The sequence below is a fragment of the Dasypus novemcinctus genome, chromosome X, assembly GCF_030445035.2.
Source record: "Dasypus novemcinctus isolate mDasNov1 chromosome X, mDasNov1.1.hap2, whole genome shotgun sequence".
Classification (NCBI taxonomy): domain Eukaryota; kingdom Metazoa; phylum Chordata; class Mammalia; order Cingulata; family Dasypodidae; genus Dasypus; species Dasypus novemcinctus.
In genome coordinates this window covers 30642133-30664865 of record NC_080704.1, presented here as the reverse complement: position 1 = coordinate 30664865, position 22733 = coordinate 30642133, and positions in this window count along the sequence as shown.

Here is a 22733-nt window from a genome sequence, read left to right as displayed (position 1 = left end):
AAAAACATGCAATTTATACACAACTGTAGCTCTGCTTAAAATTGGCTCTACATTGTCTCTTCTTAGGCATTCTCCAACTTTATTGAAATCAATTTCTCAAGTCTCCCCATGATGTTTAGCTAGGAAACAAATCCATAGTTTTTGAACTTCCATGTATGAGAGCAATTTCTGTCTTACTATCTGTCACAGAGTCATTCCTAACCATAGATCTCATTCTATTTCCTTGCTCCAGCCATTCTTGGATAGAGCCAGCACTAAAATTTGGTAGGTTTTGGCTAAATAGAAAAGCACTGTATCTAAAATCAATTAGGTGTTTAATAAACCATTGTTTTCTTTCCCTTCCATTGCGGTGATGGCTTCTCCTCATGCTCTTTATCCTACCCAATACGTTTATCAGAACTTTCCTTGCCACAAAAATGTGTATATATATATAATTAAAATGATGTTTCTCCCATGACACACTGAATATTTTCCTTTCTCCACTACTAGCCATATATGTGCAGATTTCCTGACCTCTGGAAGCATTCATGGCATCTTCACTCTTCTCCTCCAAAATCATCATTAAATTCCACCAAGATAGAAGAAGCTCTGGCTTTACATGTTATTTGATAGTGTAGTAAAAAGTATACTCTATATAAATCAAATATTTTAAACATAAAATAGACAACTTGTGGTTTAAATAAATTATATGCTAAATCAAATATTTGAATATCTCTACTCTTTACTACCAAATTGGCAAACACCCCAATTGGAGGTTGGGGTATATTTTACTCCAGTATTTGGGAAAACTATAGCCTTGTGTGATTAAATATGTCTGTGATACTTTGGCTTATATGACCAATATCTAGTACAAAGTCAATCCCATCAGATATCATAATAGCGGATTGCTAATTAGCTGACCTGGGTGGTAACATATATCTCCATCCTCCAATATTTATCCCCATATCATTCAGAAAAAATGAAAAATAAAACTAAATGGTATTTTAAAAACCAACTAAATGGTATATACATATATATGAATATATACATTTTTCTTAATATGTTTGCTCTTCTATCATTCATAAAGTTAACATTGGAATGTTAACTTAGTTAAAATCATTCACTGTATTCAGTTTTTTTACTTTTTTAAATATATCATTGGAAATTCCTTTAGGTCCATTTGTGTCTGTACTTCCTTTTCATTTTATTTCTTATATTTGGAAACTGTATTTTCTCCTTAGTCAATGTTCTGTTTATTTACTGTTTTGAAGGGTTATCTCTTGAATGAATTAATTATTTGCAGATTAATACAAATACTTTTTTTCTTATTTCTGGATTCTATACCTTCCTTTAATCATTTTTTATGATGCATATTTTTCTTTAAACTTCTTTATTTGGAAATAACTTCAAACTTACAGGACAGTTTCAAAAGTAATGCAAAACCTATACAGAGAACTCCAACATTCCCCCTTCTCCTGGACTAGGATACATTTTTAATTAAGTTACTTTATTAATTATTTTTGTTTAAGACAGGGTCTTCCTTTGAGCACATATTCAACCAGATCTCATATTTTAGTAGTTTTTATTTTTATTTTCTGGACAAGTTAAAATTTTGCTTCTGCTATTTTCTTCAGCGCTAAATGGGAAAGAAATAATTTAAAAGTTTCATTTAAAAATTACAGGTTCTTAGTGTTATTGCATATATTTTCATCATTATTCTCTAGCAGTTTTTTTGTTCTTTTTTTTAAAGATTTATTTTTTAAATTTATTTCTCCTCCCTTCCCACCCCCCTAGTTGCCTGCTGTCTGTGTCCATTTGCTATGTGTTCTTCTGTGTCCACTTGTATTCTTGTCAGTGGCACCCGGAATCTGTGTCTTGTTTTTTTTTGTTGCATCATCTTGCTGCATCAGCTCTCCATGTGTGTGGCGCCATTCCTGGGCAGGCTGCACTTTTTTCACACTGGGTGTCTCTCCTTACGGGGCACACTTCTTGCGTGTGGGGACACCCCTGTGTGGCACAGCACTCCTTGTGTGCATCAGCACTGCGCGTGGGCCAGCTTACCACATGGGTCAGGAGGCCCTGGGTTTGAACCTTGGACCTCCCATGTGGTAGGTGGACGCCCTATCCGTTGGGCCAAATCTGATTCCCTCTAGTTTTATTTGACTATTTTATAATGAGCTGCCAGGTGATATTTAAAGCCTCTTCTAGTGGTTTCATTTTAGTTAATTTCTCCTGCATTTCTTGTGTTTTATTTTGCAAATTTTGGTTGGTTTGTTATTTCAGATATTAAGGTATATAAAAATATCCTTATGGTGAATTGTGCACTTTATCATTAGAAAGTGGCTCCTCAGGTTTTAAAGTTTTTTTTTCAATTCAATCCTGCATGATATTAATATCATGATTATATTTTACCTTTCATACTATGTCCATCAGGTCCCTTATAATTATTTTTGCTTTAATTTATTCAACGTAAGTTTTGCTTGAGAGTAATCTTTTTTGTGCACCACATTGTTGGGCTATGAGTTTTAACATTATCCAAGAATCCTTTCTTTCTGAGAGGCTAACTTTTCCTATATACATTTATAGATGTATATAGGAATTCAGAATGTATGAGCTTACGTCTTTCTTCTTACTCCATATCAGCCTGTTTCTAATTATTTTTCTTTTCCTTTTTTGCTAAATGTTTTTTATATGCTTCTGCTTTTCTATCCATTGTTCAGAAGTTTGGAAATTTCTGTCATCAGGTAGCTTGTTTTATAACTTAAAACATGTGTTAGATCACTGGAAGATATTGGCAGGGGTGATGAATCAGTATATTTGCAACATTCTGAAGTTGAAATATAAAGTAGGTTAGTTCTAAATAATTACAATGGTAGCTTAAGAGCCAGGGGCTTTTCTCATTCCTATTTTTTTAAAAAAAGAAACATGGTACCACAAATGCTCTTGAGGGCATAGCAGAGGTTAAAATAAGAAAAAGCAAGGAAATTGATGACTGAATTAAGTGTAAAATTATATATACTATAATGGTGCAGCTTACAATGACACTATAATAAACTATGATATATAATTACTAAACCTTTACAGACCTTTCCACCATAAATGCTGAGTATATTAGCAGATTTCACTTTTCTCCATCTCTACTTCCTGATAATTCTTTTTCGACTATATGTAATATTATAAGCTCTATAGTATATATTTTAATAATAATCTAGTTCTTGAGTTGTCAAGTTAAGACTTTGTATTTTATTTCCCTTTATGGAAAATGATGAAATTACCATATGTATACTTTCTCTCACCCCATACCATAAACTTTGGTTTGTTATCAGATAGAACCATTTGAAATATGGTCCAACTTAATATCTTATCATAATTTTAACTTACATATCTGTATTTCACACAGAGCCTGGGCATAACATGGCTATCTCTCAGTTTCTGTTTCTCTTTGTTTTTAAATTTCTTCTCCTTATAAAGACACCAGTCAGGGAGCAGGTATAGCTCAGTGGTTTAGCACCTGCCTTCAATGTAAGAGGTCCCGGGTTCAATCCAGGATCCCTGGGGAAATTCAGTGTTAAGAAGATGAAAGATGAACCAACAAAGTATATAGGAGAAGCCAGTGAGAGGGAAGAGGAAAACCAAGGGTATGATGAGCTAAGAGCCAAGGGAAAAACTGTTTCAGTGTGAAAATCATGATCAGCTTGGTCACATGCTGCTGAATATTCAAGACAAATGAGCACTTAGCTCTGACCATTTGACTTAATACTGTGGAGCTCATTTATGACAATGCTGTATTAACATATGTGCCTCAATTCGGCCTCTGTCCTATCCATGCCCTTTGCCATGTGGCTTTTCAGTTCTTTCCGCTAGAGGCCAAGTGTATTCCTGTCCCTTGTCCTTGTACTCAGCCATGTGACTTATGTTGGTTAATTGAACGTAGATGCTCATTATGGTGTGCCAATTCCCTAAAAAATATAATATATTTCCATTTATCTTACCTTTCTATATCAAAGGGAAAACGACATTGCCTGGCTAGTCAGTTGGTCCAATGGGAATAAGATACCCATGAGGCAGAATCAGACCCAATCTGTGGTTTAGGGCTGTCCAGCAAAGCACAGACTTTATGAACTGACTCCTGTGATGGATGGATGCCAGAGAGATAATGTGCTTGTTACATGGCTGACTGATATGGTGACCTTGACAAAAGCCATGTTGTTGGAGTGATAGAGAGTCCAACTGAAGCAAGTTCAAAGGATAATGGGAAGAAAATAATTGGGCATGGTGTGTTGCACCTCTGTGCAGTTTTCAGCTTTCAGCTTTCCCATAAAAGGACTGTAAGAAACAAAGAGGATCTGGAGGAAGATGAGTAAAATGAATATGATTTTTTTTTAGCATGACAGAAATGCTGAAGAGAATAACCCACTAGAGTGGGAAAAAAATTGATGATGCAAGAAAGAAGGTGGAGAATCAGTCATTCTAGGCAGTACTGTGTACCTAAATGAAGATTTTGGCTTGGAAAAGTTTCAAATTCAAGGTATTCTCACATGAAAATCCATGCATTTTCCACTTAAAATATTGTGAAGGTTCTTTTTCTTTCTAAAAGCAGTAATTGTGGAATGGGATTTAGGGGCTATATTGTAAAGCTAATTTAGTGGAATTGAATGTCCAGAGACCTTCCAAAGGTGTGCCTTTAATTAGACAGATGATCTCAGGCAGGTCCCCTAATTATTTAGATCATCTGTGTCCTCATCTTTTAAAATAAAATGAATAGAGCTGAATTCTAAATTTTCCTCATTTGCTCTAAGATAGTATTATTCCAAGACCCAAGAACTATGCTTCAAATAAGCCCCTCTGAGAGCTATTGCCATCATTATCATTATATGAGTACAAAGCATACTGGCATCTTCCTATACACCAGATCTCAAAATGCCTCTTTCACAGTAACATCCCAAACTCACCTAAAGGCAGATATTTTAGAATATCTGACATCTGCTTAGTCTCCCAAGGCTGGCGGAATGGATTGAATAATAGTTATTTTAGGAGGCAATTGCTGCACTGTTAAAAAATAAACCCCTCTGCAACTAAATAATGTCACATTTCTGAGCCAGTTATGTAACCGAAATGATTTATACAAATGAAAGAGCATGATTTTGGGAAACAGTTAAAAAGTCATTGCAAATGACTTTCATTACTAGCCTGCTGTGCTGTAAAAAATGTGATTCTCCATAGTTTAGGTGCTAGCCATGTAGAACAATGGCAGTTTTCTTCTATTAAATTTTAAGAAATCTTAGCCATGGAGAAAGCTGGGATGTAAAGTAAAAAGAATGGGAATAGGAAAGAACATAAATGACCTTAAATGCTTTTGGGATAAAAGGAAGGTAAGTAAATAGGTGATTAGAAAGCTGACAGTTACTTCATGAGTTCTTACACAAACAGTAGAGAAATGGTAGAGTGGTTGAAAACCAGGAGGGGTGAAAAAAAAAAAAAAAAGGAATGAGGACCTAAAGGGAAGAGATTAAGAAGATAGAAAGGAGGAAGTTCTAATAAATTCCTGAGGCCAGGGTGTAGGGATGTCCATAAATAATGATTGATAGGTGAATCACTGATAGGTGATCATGATAGGTAATCAACAGATCAAAAGATCAATCCATATGGAGGTAGTATCTTTGGCAAATGGATAACTATGTTTTATTTAAAATTTGACAATTTTAAAGAATATCAAGAAACGCAGGTTGGCATGCCATACTAACTACCCTTGGGCCATTCCAATGTACATTAAAATCCTCAGTAGTCCACAAATTAAGAATTGCAGTGCCCATATCACTTCAAGTTTGACAGGAAGGCTATGGCTGAGGTGTGTCAATGTATATGTGATGTAAGGAAATTTTAGATATGATTCGCAAATGGAATAAGTGAATTAAGTTGAAATAGAAACTGGGGTAGCACTAAATTCTGAAACTTAAAGTTAAATTATAATTTTAAAAATACTATAACTACTGGTCAAAAATCATATCATTTCAACGAACTCTTTATTGTTATACAGGCAAATAACAAGTTAAATGTTATATTTTCTAAAAATTTATTTGACTTCACCTAAAGATTAATGTTTCAATACTTACGTATCAACACACAGAAGTATAGTACAACAAATAACATTGTACTTAATTAGAAATAAAAGAAGAACAATGGGCAGTCTCACTGAAAGTCACATTGATCCCATACTAAAATACCAAATGCATGACACAAGATAGCTTGTCACTTCTTTCAAGTTCTCTAAACAAAAGTTTAGGGGAAAATGCAACAAAACAAAAAACAAAACGTTAGTTGACAGGGAAATAATTTACTAGTATCATATTCTGTAAATCTTTTTAGGATAGCAAGAGCCCCACTAAGTCTCATTCTTTCAAATGAAATTCCTATTGACTTGCTACCTTCGTATTGACATTGACCTTCTATAGATGAAACCTTAGAAAATCCATTAAAAATGATCAGAGCGTAAACTGAGCTCTTTCTTTTTCTACCAAAAATCTGAGGTAGGTTAGTATAGGAAACAGGGAAGGCAGCTGAGACCCAGCAGACAACATGGTGGGCAGACCATGTGGCTGTGAGACCCCACCTGGAAACCTGAGGGGGAGGCTGCGGGAAAGGTCCCACAAGACCCTGGCCGAGAGATTCCATTTGGAACTCTCTTTGGGGTCAAGGAGAAGCCCCTGATAAACCCAAACATGCCTCCTTATTGGTCCCCTGAGAGCTAACAGGTGGGATTGGAAGACAACCAATCAGAGCAGCCAACAACTGGGGCCCCTCCCCAACATTAGGAAGCGGGAGGAGGGCAGGCTGTTAAAGGCCTGACCTGGGGCCCCACATGCATGACTCATCCTGCAGCATGCCACAGTCCATATCTAGGACTGTGTACTCTTTTCTTGTTTCTTAACTCTCTACTCCCTTGCCTCCCCTATGGTGTGTCCTTAAAGTCTTTTATGCGACGTAAGCTAAGAGCCTAGAACCCAGAACCCAAAGCATTCCGCTAGCATAACCAGGTTGATTTTTAAGTAAATTAAGTGTTTGACATCAAAGTAGTTTATCATATCATTTGATGGCTTAGTCTCTGTCCATGTTGTTACAATGACACATGACTGAATTGGACCTCATTTTTAAAAATCGTCATGACTACATTCACTTTTGCAGTCCCTGGACTAAGAATTTGAGATATGTTGCCTCATTTAGTATCCTTTTTACTCCATTTCATGCCACAAATATGGTAACTAATAGGTGATAGAGCCAGAATTTAAACCAACTCATGTTCAAACCCAATCATTTTCCATTGCTCAGGTTCTCTTAAAAAGTAATCCTCTAGGGTCAGGGATGGGAATGGGGTGGTGATAAAGAACTATAACTAGGCAAATGGATAAATAACTATAGATCAACAGCTAAATAGTTAGAGTAATAGATTTGGTATATGATATTTGTAGATAATTATATTACTGATAATTTGTATAATTTTAAACATGTCAAAAAACTCAGTTTAGCATGGCATACTAATTTCAGTTTCTTCATCCCTGTACAATTATAGATGTAGTATATTTACCACAAAGGCATTGAATACTACCATAGCCAGGGGTAAACAATAATGAGACAGATCTGAGTTCAAATCCAAGCCCTTCTACTGACTGGGTATTTGACCTTGGCAAGTAGCATAACTGATATGAGCATCAGTTTCCTCATCTGTAAAAATGGGGATTTAGGATATATTTTCCTCAAAATATTCTTGTATTAAATATGAAGGTATGGGGAACAGATGTAGATCAGTGATTGAGTGCCAGTTCAATCCACAGTACATTTTAAAATAGTGCATATTATGTATCTGGCAGAAAGTAGGTTTTTCAGTAAACAATGAAGTATATTATAGTAAGAAAGGTAAGCAGCATACCTACCCCAATGCTGTGATAATAACTCCTTCTGCCTTTCTTAGGTTATTGTCTTTTGAGTTTATTTAATTTGTATTCATCACGTGAAAGCGTGATAATCTGATCGATGAAATATTTTGTGCAAAAACATCTCTACTTACATAACACATCTTCCCTGTCAGACGCTTCCACAATTCTTCCTTCTTTAAAGATGGCTAATTGTCATTCCATAATTATGGGAGTCCCAATGCTCTCATGCAGAGATCTGATAAGCTGTAAATGACTGTGGAAGAAATAACAATTTGTTTGCTAAACATCTTTCCCCACTTTAGAGACAGGAAACTGTGAGAGTAAGATTCAATGGGGAAGGAAGTGGATGTGGCTCAAGTGATTGGGCTCCCGCCTACCACATGGGAGGTCTGTGGTTTGGTTCCCAGTGCTTCCTAAAGAAGACAGTAAGCTGCCATGATGGGCAGGCATGGCAAGCTGACACAAGATAATGCAACAAGAGACACAAGAAGAAAAGCATGATGAGAGAGACAGCAAAGCAGGGAGTGGAGGTTCCTGGTGTCTCCTAAAGAGGACAAGCTGGCACAACAGGCAGGTGCAGTGAGGTAACATGAAAGAGACACAAAGGAAAACATAATGAGAGACACAACAAAAGCAGGGAATGGTGGGGGCTTAAGTGATTAGGCACCTCCCTCCCACATCAGAGGTCCCAGGTTCAGTTCCTGGTGCCTCCTAAAGAAACAAGACAAACAGCCACAGCAAGTGCAAAGGTGGGGAGAGAGAAATCTTTAAAAAAAAAGAAAAGACTCAATGGGGAGTGAGGATGGAGGCAAGGCATTGGTCCTCATGTCACCACTAAGAATGGAAGAAAAAAAAGCAGGCTAAGAAAATCAAATACGGGTTTTAATGATGCCACCATTCTATCTGGGGTCAGTCACTTTCATTTTTAAAACGTCATATCAATTAATCGTCAGGTTTACTCATCAACGGTGTAGAGGGTAGAAAATATATTTGGAAGTTGCTATACTAGGTATTTCTTTTCATAGGGACTGATGACATTAGTGTGCAACAATTATGGAACATGAACTGCTCAGCTTAAGGTTGTCATGACACTCATCCTCAGGCAAATGCCTGAAATAGATAAAAATCAGAATAATTGAATATCTGAAAGTTTTGATCTCTTTTGGAACAAGGGATACTTCTAGACTTCCCTGTGTGTTTTAATCAATTGGATCTAACTACTAAATGGAGTAGGTGTCAAAACCAAGTAATTGCATCAACTGGCTGATTATATCAACAGCTTAATAACTGAGCATATCTGGTGCCACAATAAAAGGTAATTTAATTTTTTTTTCACTTTCAGGATAAATTTTTAAAACTGCTAACATAACTGTTAGGGATGAGGCTCAAAATGAAAATGGTTTATGTTTAATAGTCTTGTCTATGTATCTTTACATCCCAGTGCCTGGCATAGTGTCTGGGAAATCAACATTCATGTAAATGCACATACACACATGTACACACATGCAGAGGCATGCACACAATGTACACAAAAGCGAATTTGGTGAATAATAGAACCACAAAGTGATTACTGTACATGTAAATAAATATTTTTAATTATTCTGTGCAAACTTCAGGTCTGCACAAGTTCAGGAGCTATGTATGAGATATACAGACAATCACATTACATTTTTGGAGTTTTACCGACAGTAACATTCATTAATCACTTTGAAACTACATATGCAATGATAGAAGACAAAACAAAGCATTTGATGGAAACATCATTTCCTTGTAGCACCTTTATGAAGACTTGCATAAATAAAGTGCCATGACGATGGAAGAGGTTGTTGATGTGGGAGGAGGGGGGTGAGGGAGATGGGGGTTATATGGGGACCTATATTTTTTAATGTAACTTTTAAAAGAAAATAAAGAGGAAAAAGAAAAAGGCACACAGAATCCTATGTATAAAAACACAAAAGCATTTTTTCCTGATTTGAGGATGGATCACACTTCTATTGGTGTTTTAGTTTATATGTTTCACTTTCCACAGAAGGGAGACTTTTGAATTTTCACAGTGAAATTACTTCTGAAATTAAGCAACATGGGGAGGGGGAATCTAGGTTGAATAGCCTTATCAACTACTCCCAAGCATAATGGACACATTCCCTTTCAACTTGTAAATCATTAACCTTACACTGCCACAGTTAAACCATTGAGGGATCATTTGTATCCAGTGACCCATGTTAAAGAGCAGGGATGCTTGCACTGTGTCTATCATTGCTCCTTTGTTTACTTTTTCCTCATATAATAAATTTATCTATAGAGAAGTTTTGGGTTGCATAAAAGTTACATCAAAAGTATAGAGAATTCCCATATTCATCACCCCCCCCACACACACATACACATTTTACCTGATTAATAACCTCTTACATCATTGTGGTACATTTGTTTCACTTGATGAACAAATATTGAAGATTTTCTTCCTCCCCTGAAGCACAAGGTATGAGCAGAGGCCAGTCAATGAGTATGTGAAAACAAAGTTGGTGATTTCTGTTTTCTTCAGCGGACGCTCGTTCGTGTGGTGCTTTTTAGCAGCCAAATCAGTACTCTGAGCAGTAAAGCTTGTTGTAGATGTGCTTCTTGAAAGTGGGAAGTTCAGGTATGGGCCATGGTAGATAGACAAAGTTTTATCAGGTAACTACTATGTATATTTACTTCTTCGGGTGGTACACATTCTGTTTTCTCTCCTCAGTAGAAGAGTATTCATTCTCCTTAGGATTTCTTACATTTTCTGCTAACTACAAGTGAGAGATTTTGTAAGCTTTGGTCTTGGCTGACAGACACTCTAAAAATCCTTTACAATTTCTTTCTTTGTACATATGTAAAGCTAATTTTAGTTATCAGTCACAGTCTACTATTTTATGATGCTACTTTACTATATGTAAATTACTTGGACAGCTGTAAAAAAAACCCACAAATGACAATTTCTGCTACTTCAGCATGAAAAATACAAAAATACCCCATGGTCATTTGTGCTAACTTTTTAATTGTTGGCTACAGAAAGCTGAAAGAAGAAAAAAGGATAAAAGTAATGAAGGTAAAGAAAATGTGTGTGTGGGTATAGGTGTGTGTTTGCGTGTGAGAGAGACAACTCTTAGAACAATAGGGTGTAGATAAAAGATATGTGTATTTATTTCTTTAACATTATCTAGGTGAAAAAACTTTCCCTCTTCAAATTTTCCTAAATTTTAACATATGATTTGTGATTAAAATGCAGGTATATATCTATTTTGAGTTTTACCCACAGTATGTATTTTCACCTTCCCCATTTTATTCTTAGTGTACAATTTTAGTTTTCATAGAATAGTCAACCACAGAAATGTGAATGCAGTCCTTACATCACACAATGCGGAATATCAGTGACTGGAAATGGTAGACTGCATTTAAAATGGAAATTTCTATTGATTCAAGAAACCAAGAACTTCCCTATCTTTAATAGAACAAACTTTAAACTTATTACCAATCAGAAGAGCCACATAATGCTCTACATATACACAAAATTACCTTTGCTCTTAGCACAAAATCTCTTACATATTAGAGTTAGAAGAAAATGTTATGAAAAGAATGCTATCCAAACAGAAAAAATAGAGGTTATAACAGCATAATAAATTCAGGTCCATAGTAGTTACCTGATTATGTGTTATGTAGTACCTAATGGCATTGCAATTGCACGTCTAACCTGTTATTTGATATAACTATCATGGTTTTTGTGATTGCAAAAAGAAGAACGGCTTAAGAAATTAGATTTTTATTATATACTAAAGGCTAAATTAGACTTCTGTTAACATTGACAAAGATTAAGTATTTCTCATAAACAAAACAAATGTCAAAGCCGCTTTGAAAACAACATAATCATTCCATTGTTCCATTTCTTATACGGGGACTAATGGTTAGGTGTGTGAAATAAAATTTATTCTGTGAAACCTCCACTGTGTGTTATGGATAGAAAAATTAAAAGAACATTTGCCATTTTGGCTTCCCAGAATCTATTTATCCTCCAGCATAACTGAAATCCAGTTGGGAAACTAGAGGCTTGTAGTTGGTAGCCTTTCTTAGTGGCTGCCCTTCATGATGCCTGACCTTGACATTTGCCTCTTGAGATGGGTGAACAAAGGCACACTGTCAATCAGAGAGGTCACAGCACCAGCCCCATGCTGGGCTCTGCCCTCAGGCATTGGAGCCCAACTGTGAAGTGCCCAGCATGCAAAGCTGCTTCCTGCCTGGAGGCCTGGGGCTGGGGTTGCTGCGGGGGCCCAGAGTCGCGCCTGGCACACCGCAGCACCTTCCTGCAACACACGGTGCATTGGGGCATCCAGTCAACTCAACAGTCGGAGACAAATCAGGGCTCCGATCTGGGCTGCAGTGGCTGGAAACCCCTACCAGCAGTGACCTGGAGTGCAACGGGCAGTGAGGCATGAGCTTTTGGAGCCTGGAAAGTTTGGCATCCCAGTGGCACGTGTGCAGAGAGGTTGGCAACAGCCTGGGTAGTGGCGAACACCAGCAGTATCTTCAATGGACCGTTTCTGGGGGAAAATGTTGGCTATAGCTTGTGTCTCTAAGTCTTGTTCCCAACTACCCCTGTGGCCTTCTAGACAGGTCTGTGAGTTATCTGATTCCCTTACAATAATTTCTTTTTTGCCCGAGTAGGTTTCTGTTGTTTGCAAACAAGAATCCTGACTAGTATTGTTTCTCTCTTTCTGAGGCATCTATGTTTTAAATTTGTCATTGTTCATGTGAATCTTATACTGCTCCTTGATAAACTTTAACACTCTTAAGAGTATGCAGTCACCAAACAAGAAGTGGATTTTGACCCTTCCCAAGCATTACTGAAGAAATAAAAGAACCTTATGAATTCTGGGAAATAAAGATCAATAACCAAAAAATGTCTAGTTTTCCACCCTTAAATGGAAGAAGAACAAATGCTTTCAGACAAAATGAAAACATAAATGGAGTGAGTAGTGTGAGAAAATGTGCCAAAATTCTGACATAAAAGTAATGTGTATAAAATTTGCCACACATAACCTTAAACTATTTTCATCCTTAATTATCTTTGCAAAGTAAACTGTGAGGTAAATAGGAAAACAATAAACTTTTCTTTTTTAAGCCATTGTGAGAAATTTATCTATTTTAAGACTTTAATTGAGTTATCGTGGTAGAGAGAGCAAATGATCAAATGTACATTGCTCCTTACTAATCTATATTTTCCTGCAGTTGCTCTGCACTGAATTGCAGTACTATATTATCAAGATATTTTGGGTCAGGACAATTAATGAATAAATGAATAAATAATTAATAAATAATAAATAATTACCTTACTGTATATTACTTAGCAAGATAAAAATATATTACTAAGTACAGATAACCCAATCTAAATTTCTATTAACACTTTTAACTAGAATCCAGTCTCCTGATAAAGACACCATATACTCGAAGGAGTAGTTAATCACCTTTTATGGAAGTTCCTTTCATCCATAGATGATTCCAGGTCTTGTTGCTCAGCAACTACCTGCCAGATCACATTTCCAAGCTGTAATATAACTGACTCCCTGGAGAGCACTTCAAACAAATGGGAGTTTTCAGCCACTTAATTCAATGCCCTTTACACAGGGATTGCTTTAGGGACCATGAGATTTGTGATTTAAAATGCCCCTGGACCCCTGTTAACTCTACAGTTTCCAGAGACTACTGGTTGCAAGTAAGTATCTAGTAGTTCAAAGTAATACACATAGACACAACTGAAAGACAGAATGGCAGGGACTTTGTTTCTCAAAACCCTGCAAATGAATGAAATACCCAACAGAGAGTATACTGACAAATGAAACGAGATATTTATCTGAATATAGTACAGGGAGAAAGACATCAATAGAAATATATGGGGAGAAATTTAGGAGAATGTAATTGTTATGGAAATTAATGAACAATGGAATTTCCAGAAGGTACATTCATCAGGGGCCTGAAAGATCTGAAAAACCAAGATGGTGATATAAACCCATGGGATTTCAGGTTAAGTTACTGATGAGGACAAAAGAAATTAATTTTAACAGTTGCTTGCTTTTATATTTAGCTCTTCACTCACTTTTTAGTTTCTTCAATGGTAGTATAGACATTTGTTCATTTTCTCTTTTAAAAATTTCTGTTCCTCAATCACTCATCTCCTCTGACTATAGCCAAAATAAAGTCACTAGTAGGCTAAAGTGCAGCCAAGGAGATGATAGGTGTGGGCCACCAAACAGTCATTTCTACATGAAATGGCATCAGGCTGGAATGGCAGGAATAAATCAAAAGGTCTGTCATACAGTCAACCCACAGAAGTCATAAAAATAGTCATTATCAAGTCAAGGCTATAGAATGGGGGATTAAGAAAAGGGTGGGGGGCATGGGAAAGCTAAAGGAAAAGTAAAAATGAAAATGTAAAGTTCTGGAGAGACTTTCAGGAATTCCATAATTCCTCCTGAATTGTCCTTTACATGTATAAGGAAGTCTAATTCACCAACCACAGCTTGAAACTTCAAAAAAGGATACAAACTGGGCCAGAAATTGGGGTGAGCCCACCAGCTCCTTCTAAGTTATCTAAGACCCTAATTTCCACTGAGCTAACCCTAATATGGATATATATATCTATATGCGTGTACATACATACGTGTCAATGCATTAGTTACTGTTCACTATTAAAGCATTATACATAGCCGTCTGTATTACTGGAGTGTAAGATTCCTCATAGAAAAAAGTTTTATGCAATGTAGTGCCTAGCAGGTTGAATTGCAAATGATATGTCGTATTGTTCAAACATAAAAGTAGTTATAAATAAGATGTAAAATTGCCCATTGACTAAAGTATATTTGGTCAAAATTGAGATATCTCAGTAGAAATCCAGAGATAGCCCTAGCTATCTCTCTGAGTTCCATATCCATCCAGCAGAACTTTCTACCTGCCTACTCAATATTCACTCTCCTCTTTGACATAGTATAATTGTCTTTGTAGTAGAAAAGTGGGGAGTGGAAATGTGTCTAGTTAAAAATATTCACCTCCCCTGGTCCTTTATAGCTCGGGTGGCCATGTCACCAAGTTCTGACCAATGAGATATAAACTGAAATCAAATGTGTTGACTTTTCAAGATATCTCTCATTTTCCTAATGAAAATTTTCCACTTCCTTTAAACTTGTACTTCCTTTGTCCTTTTTGGTCTTCCTGTCTTGAGCAAGGACTTGATGCCTCATAGTATAGCAGCCATCTTGCAACCTGTTAGAGGTTCCCTCTCACTATGTTTGCAATAATTCACAAGCTTTGACTCAGTGCCCCCTAACATGCATTGAGGAAAGACAATGCATGTCTTTCCTACATATCTGAAAGCATGGCACTTCCCCAAATGTTGGACTAAGAGACCACATGGAAACGGGAGTAAAGGGAGATAGAGACCTTCACTCCCTACAGATCAAAGCATCACCTGCTCCTTCAGCATTCCAAGAAAACATAACTCCCTAACCCACTACCCTCTAGCCAGGCAAGGGAAAATTTTCACCTCTAGGGCTTCCTATTGGCCCCTGCACCTCACTCAGGCCCTCGACCCCTCCCACCAACTATCATTTCTCTGCCTAGGATTGTACCATATAAGTTCAAATCCCCCCTTTCCAGAAGTGGGGTGAAGTCTCTCTTCAGATCCCCGCCATGCTGGCAGCAGGGACTGAAGTCTATTCTTCAGACCCCCTCCATTGGGAGAGCTTCTCAATAAACTTCATGCCTGCAATCAGTATCCATGTCCCAGTGAGCACCCCCTTTTCTCCAACACAACCATTACAAGGTCATATGAAAATGGTAATGGGGAAGGAAGCTCAAAATGTGTTGTAGGCTTGACACCTTTGTCAAAAGCTACATTATCCCTGAAGGCCATTTCTTTAGGCTTCTTGATGCTGGAGAAAAGGAAACCTCTTTGATTTCAGATATAGATAATTCCAACAGGTGAGTTCAGAAACTTTTTGGTTTACATATTCAATCTATTTGGAAATTCTGTGCAAGTTATAGCTATGTCTGTACATCTACAAGTACAGATAAAGAAAGATACATAAATAAATACATGCCTTTGTATTGGCTTCCCAAGTAATATTACATAAGTACTTCAGTGGAAAAGACCATCATAAGTAATATTTTATATATAAGTGGGCACCGATATACTTAGAGAAAGTGTATTGGATTCAAGAGTTGAGATATTTTTAAAGAAGACTGTGTGGACATAGGAGCAATAACTACCATAGGAAATTCATTAAGGGAAACAAAACAACAAATATTTGTTCTAATTAAAATTTATTGTTGTTGAAGGAGAAGATAAATTTTGTTAATGGCTTTCAATTTTTGCTACATGAAAAAGAAAACTGGGGTTAAGGACATATTGAGGGAAGCGGATGTGGCTCAAGTGATAGGGCTTTCCACCCACCATATAGGAGAAACTGGGCTTGATCCCTGGAGTCTCCTGGTGAAAAAGAAGAGGAGGAAATGTGCCCGTGTGGTTAGCCAGTGCCCACGCAAGTGAGTCACACAGCAAGATGATGACACAAAAAGAGAGACAAAGGGGAGAGTCAAGGTGAAGCACAGCAAAGACCAGGAACTGAGGTGGTGCAATTGACAGGAAACTCCACATCAGAGGTCCCAAGAATCGAATCCCAGTGAATCCTAGGGGAGAAAAAACGAGAAGAGAAGACAAAAAGAGAAAAAGATACAGAAGATCACACAGCAAATGGACACAAACAGCAGGGTGGGGGAGAGAAAGGGCGATAGGTAAATAAATAAATCTTTTTTTAAAAAAAGAACATATTGGTATCTTGAATATTAAAATCATGAATTATGGGCATCCCCAAACCAAGGAGCAAATAACTGTATTCAAACTGATGGCCTACCATTTCAAGAAACATTCTTGTAAAAAAATGATTCCTCAAGGATTTGTTAAACATCATCTACTATAACAAATATTGATTTTGGGGTCTAATAGTACAGGTGAGATGAAATATCAAGATGCCTGATGTGGTTAGATCTTATAAAAAACGACTGCTAATGTGTGGCCATTTATGATATTTTATTTTGTGTGCATGTTTGTTTTTCACAATGAGTGACAGTGAAAAGAAAAAAGGATTAAAGGGCATTTTTATTTGGGGAGATTGGAGGTTTGACCCTTTGCTTTCATGTAAAGTGCATTCAAGAACCAGAAATATCATACATTTGGTACCATTTAAGAAAGACAAGGTTAAGGTTGGTGAAAGAGGGACAATTTTATGATTCTTTCTACATTGGATTAGGAAAATGTAGTCTTGGTGAATAGCAACAAGGGATTGGGTACTTTTTTTGCAGAAACTTTGATAAATAAAACCCATTAGAGCAGACACCACGTTTTCTTGGTTTACTTCTAATACACTCTTCCGTTTATAACTAGTGAGAAAAAGCAAAGCGTTCTGGATATGAAGGGGAAATTATCTTTCCTCTGTTAGCCTCCCTTTGTACCCCATGCCATTTGCTGCCTCAACCTCTACTGGGTAGTGGACTTAAAGGGTGTTGTGAATGATGGTTTCTTTTGTATATGAATTTCCAAGTGAGGTCAATTAAAATCTATTATTATGATGTTCTGTTGTTTCTTCCACACTTCCTTCCTATGTGGTCATTATTTTGAGATAACGGTATTCACCCTTAAATTCCATCTCCTTATATTTATGCAATACTTTCTAAGACACATTCTTTCATGACCTACCTTACCTCGTCTAATGCTTACCAAAGCACCACAAAACTATGAGATAACTAACTTAAGATAGTTTTGAAAGCTTTACTGAAATCACCTCATCTCTGATCATATATTTCTTTACCTCATCTCTGATAACTCCACTTGAGGAAACTATTTACTGAGAAGGTGTGACAGAACTACCTTTATAGGCTGTCAGGACTCACATTGACTTGATGTCTATGGGCAGAGACAAAGGCTCTATAGATTTTTTGCAGTGATTTTTCCCCTGAGGTAGACAAGAGAAGCCAGGCAGTCTTTGCATTCCATTGAAAGTGATGAATGGTTAACTTAACTTTAATTCTAAACTTAACTTTTTAAAAATTTATTTCTCTCCATTTCCCCCTTGCCACTCCCCCTTTGTCTGCTCTCTTGTGTCCATCTGCTGCATGTTCTTCTGTGTCTGTTTACATTCTCAGGGGCACTGGGAATCTGTGTCTCTTTTTGTTACATCATCTTGTTGCGTCAACTCTCCGTGTGTGGGGTGGCACCACTCTTAGGTAGGCGGCTCTCCTTGCGGGATGCACTCCTTGCATGTGGGGCTCCTCTATGTGAGGGGTGCCCCTGCATGGCATGGCACTTCTTGCACATGGCAGCACTGTGCGTGGGCCAGCTCACCACACGAGCCAGGAGGCCCTGGGTTTGAACCCTGGATCTCCTATATGGTAGGCGGACACTCTATCAGATGAGCCACATCCGCTTCCCTCTAAACTTATCTTTAAACTCTGCCTGGGGTTAAATGATCTCAGGCTTTATTGAGATCACCAGCCTTAACCTTGTCTTTCTTAAATGGTACCAAATGTATGATATTTCTGGTTCTTGAATATATGCATGCAACATGCACTTTATATGCAAGCTTTCAATGAGGAAAAGTTGGTTCATCGATCTTTGGTTTCTTGCAATTAGAGGAGATGAGAAGATATCAGGAGGAGCTGTAGCCTCCTTATCAGATGCTACCCTGTTTTTCTCTATCAGTTTGAATTCCCACTTTTAAGTCTTAGTGATAGGTATGTGGAGGGAAACAAACTTTGTAACTTGTAGCCAGGAAGAAACTGAATGACGTGAGAAGCCCAGAGTGCCATCAAGAGAAACTATCAGGATAGTATCAGGAATTACATTTCAGAGAGAGATCACAACTTTCAGAGTGAAGTGTATAATACCAACTACATCTGGAATGGGTTTAATTCCCTTATGATCTTCAATGACTCTATGAAGTTGCTGGCAACATCTTCTCATTTTCCAGATGAGCAAAATAAAGTACAGAGTAATAACTTGACCTGCTTTATATATATATGATGCAACGTCATTTCTTCCATTTTATTTTTTTTTGGTCTCAAACTAAGGAACTCTGTTTTCTGTGTTTAAATTAGTAGTGCATTAGTATGATGGCTGATTTAATGTGTCAACTTGGCTAGGTCATTGTGTCCAGTGGTTTGGGCAACCAAACGCTTGCCTGATTGTTACTGTGAGGGTGTTTTATAGATGGATTAGCATCTATAGTCAGTTGATTGCTTCCATGGCTGATTGCATCTACAATTGACAAAGGGCACTGCCCTCAACAGTGAGGGGAGTGTCTTCCTCCAATCAGTTGAAGGTATTAAAGCAGAACCGAGGATTTCAGAAGTCTGAAAAAAGAATTTGTTTCTCTACTTCAGCAAGCCAGCTTCTCCTGGGGAGTCCAACTTCAATCCCATTGCAATTCCGAAATTATGGCTTTTCCTGAGGAATTCAGTGTCACCTTCATTGAAATCTCCAACTTGTGGCCTGTCCTAAGGAATTCGGGTTTGCTGATCTCCATGACCATTTCCCAGTTAAACCCTGACTAATACAACTAGCAAAGAATGTTGTGTGGGAAAATTTATTAACTTAGTCTACCTTTATTTCAGAGGCACATGCCATCCGCTGTCAGAGATAGAGACAATGAGCAGACAGAGCAAGCAGGCAGCAATCAGACAAACAAGGGAGCAATGCAGGGGGGTTTGAAATCACAATCACCACACCCATTCTTTGTAACAGTGTGAGGGCTCTCAGTGACCTTTACCCTCTTCATTCCCCGGAACAGAAATGTATAGACATGTAAATAGCAGTTGGCAATGAATAAATTGGTGGTTTGTTACTTTTTAATTTACATATTCGTCCTGTTATTTATCTCCTAAGAGACCTGTCCAACAATAAGGGTGTAAGAAACAGTTAAAGTTGAAACTCCAAGGGCCTGCATTTTAGGGAAAGTTGTTTGAAAACACGAAACTAAAAGCAACATTGGAATTTTTTTTTAAGATTTTTTTTCCCTCCCCTTCCACCGCCTGCCGCCCCTTGACTGCTCTCTGTGTCCATTCGCTGTGTGTTCTTCTGTGACCGCTTCTATCCTTATCAGCAGCACTGGGAATCTGTGTTTCTTTTTGTTGTGTCATCTTGTGTCAGCTCTCCGTGTGTGCGGCGCCATTCCTGCGCAGGCTGCACTTTCTTTTGTGCTGGGCGGCTCTCCTTACGGGTGCACTCCTTGCGTGTGGGGCTCCCCTACGCGGGGGACACCGCTGTGTGGCAGGGCACTCCTTGCGTGCATCAGCACTGCGCATGGGCCAGCTCCACACGGGTCAAGGAGGCCCGGGGTTTGAACCTTGGACCTCCCATGTGGTAGACGGACGCCCTAACCACTGGGCCAAGTCTGCTTCCCAACATTGGAATTTTGTACTTAGATTGGGAAACAGTGATGATTTGGGATGGCTGTTAACCCCAAAGTCATATTCCTTCTGGGAAGATCCAGAAAACCCTATGGAATCCTTCCAATTAGCAGTCTGGAGCAAAAATATATCAGTCTCTTAGGCTGTCACCCACACTATGTATTTTAGTTGTGCATAGTGACTTTGTTCATACATACATATAGGTAGATATGGATATATTACAATTATATATATATACACACATATTTATCATTTTTAGAAAGGAAGATTTTAGGAGGATTTGTACTCATATTTGACCCAAATAGCCAAACAAAATAGTATAAAACTGACAATAAGACTCTGGTCAGTGGCTCACAATGTGAACTGAAAAGTAGTTTCACCCTGGCGGTGGAATCAGGCCAACAGAAATTTGAATACTCCCTCTATCAAGTGAGAGCGATGTGATCTTGAGGAATTTATTAACACTCGACCGTAGTTGCCTGACCTGAGATGAATGGAAATCAGTCACCTACTTTAGATGATTGAAAAAGCTATATAAATTACTTAATATAGTGCTTGACACATAGAAAATGATCTGAAAAGTATAGTTATTCAAGTATTAGGTGGAAAACATCTATGCTTTTAAAAGAGTGAAAATGTGCAGATCTCTCAAATACGGATTGCGAACTGTTTTAGTGAATAAAAATACTAAGTAATCAGTAAAAAAGGATGACAGTTTATGTTTTTGTGAAAATTTGTAGTAAGTTTTCCTTTGAAAATTTTTATCAACTCTGGTACATCATAACTCTATTTCATAAAAGTTTCCAAAATTGAAAAATGAGACCATTTAAAAAGTTATAAATAAGTATATCTCTTCCCTGTGCAAATATAAATGTAAATGGGGGGAGAAAGAAAGAGGAAGAGAGAGAATTTTCTGTTATCTAACTCAAAAGGGGATGTTTAGTTGACATATCAACTTTTAAAAATATGACAATATACCCTAGCAGCAAAAATAATGAATTACAAGTAACCAATGTAAAAATACTGTGCTAGCAACAAACTAATTTGGTTTTGCTCATGATCTGAACCTAAACTGCAAAAACTAAGAAGTGATGCTTACAACTTAAAAAAAAAAGTTACTTGCAACTTAGTTTTAAAAAGATTGAATTATTTTGATTGCATCATAGTTTCATGTACACAGTGCTTTTAGACCAAAGCTTTGAGAGGCTATCCTCTCTCCTACCCATGGCATCAAAATGTGTTACGTTGTGCTTAGTTTTCAATGCATGATACATATTCTTATAGTTTAAAAAGTCCATTGTCACGTCTACAAGTTTATGGGTGACATTCCTATCTGTCTTAATTTATTGGACACATTTGAGATTGAACCACGATTTTGAGGTTTACTTTTATATTCTCAATTCTCTTTGATGTGACAGTTGTTGCATGTACTGCTTACTGTTTTTATGCATATTGTATATGAGCACTTATAATGATTTTCATCTATTTATTTAATATCATGGTATTTATCTTTGGTGTATAATTTATTTCAAACTCTGTTGCCTAGAGTGATGGCATATTAGCTTAAAACCTTCAATGTGAAAGATATGAAACATATACATCATCTTGGCTCACATTCGCTTTCAAAATGAAATATGCCACATTGAGTTTCCTAGCTAGGGAAAAAACAGTTTTCATAAAGTTAATCGAAAACAGAACAATGTTATAACTATGTTAATTTCCTTGATGGGGCAGAATTAGAAAATCTTTTGCAAAATCAAGAAAGACCCTTAGAAAACAAACTATCTGTGTTAGAGTATGAATAGGAAACTTCTTTATAAGAGTAGAATATGTTAAATAACTTTAGAGTGATTTTAATCTATTAGTCAATAAGTCAGATGATTTACTAGGTCATCTCCTCTGGACCAGAGACAAGGAATAGAAAACAAAAGTAATGAGAAAACTTCCTGCCTCTGAAGAACTCCATCTGAAGGATAATGTCATGGCCTAACAACTCAGCCTGTCAAAGATATTATATGTTCATTCAGTTTTATCAACAAGCTTTTTTAGTGTGTATTAATATGTACAGCACTATGAAAATCACTCAAGGAAAAGATTCATGTCAAATTAATTGGAGGGTTATTTAATACAGAGATATATTAGGAGAGAGAGCTTCTGTTGATCAGAACTAACAAGAAGCACAAGTAGGTTCATACAGAGTCTAATGCCGATCAGACTGAGGCAGGAATCAAGTGCTGAGATAAACACTGAGATTTACTTATCCACCCATTCATTAAACATATATCTATTGGCACCTCTGTGCCAGGCACTCTTTGGACATGGAGATAGAGCAATGGTCATAAACTA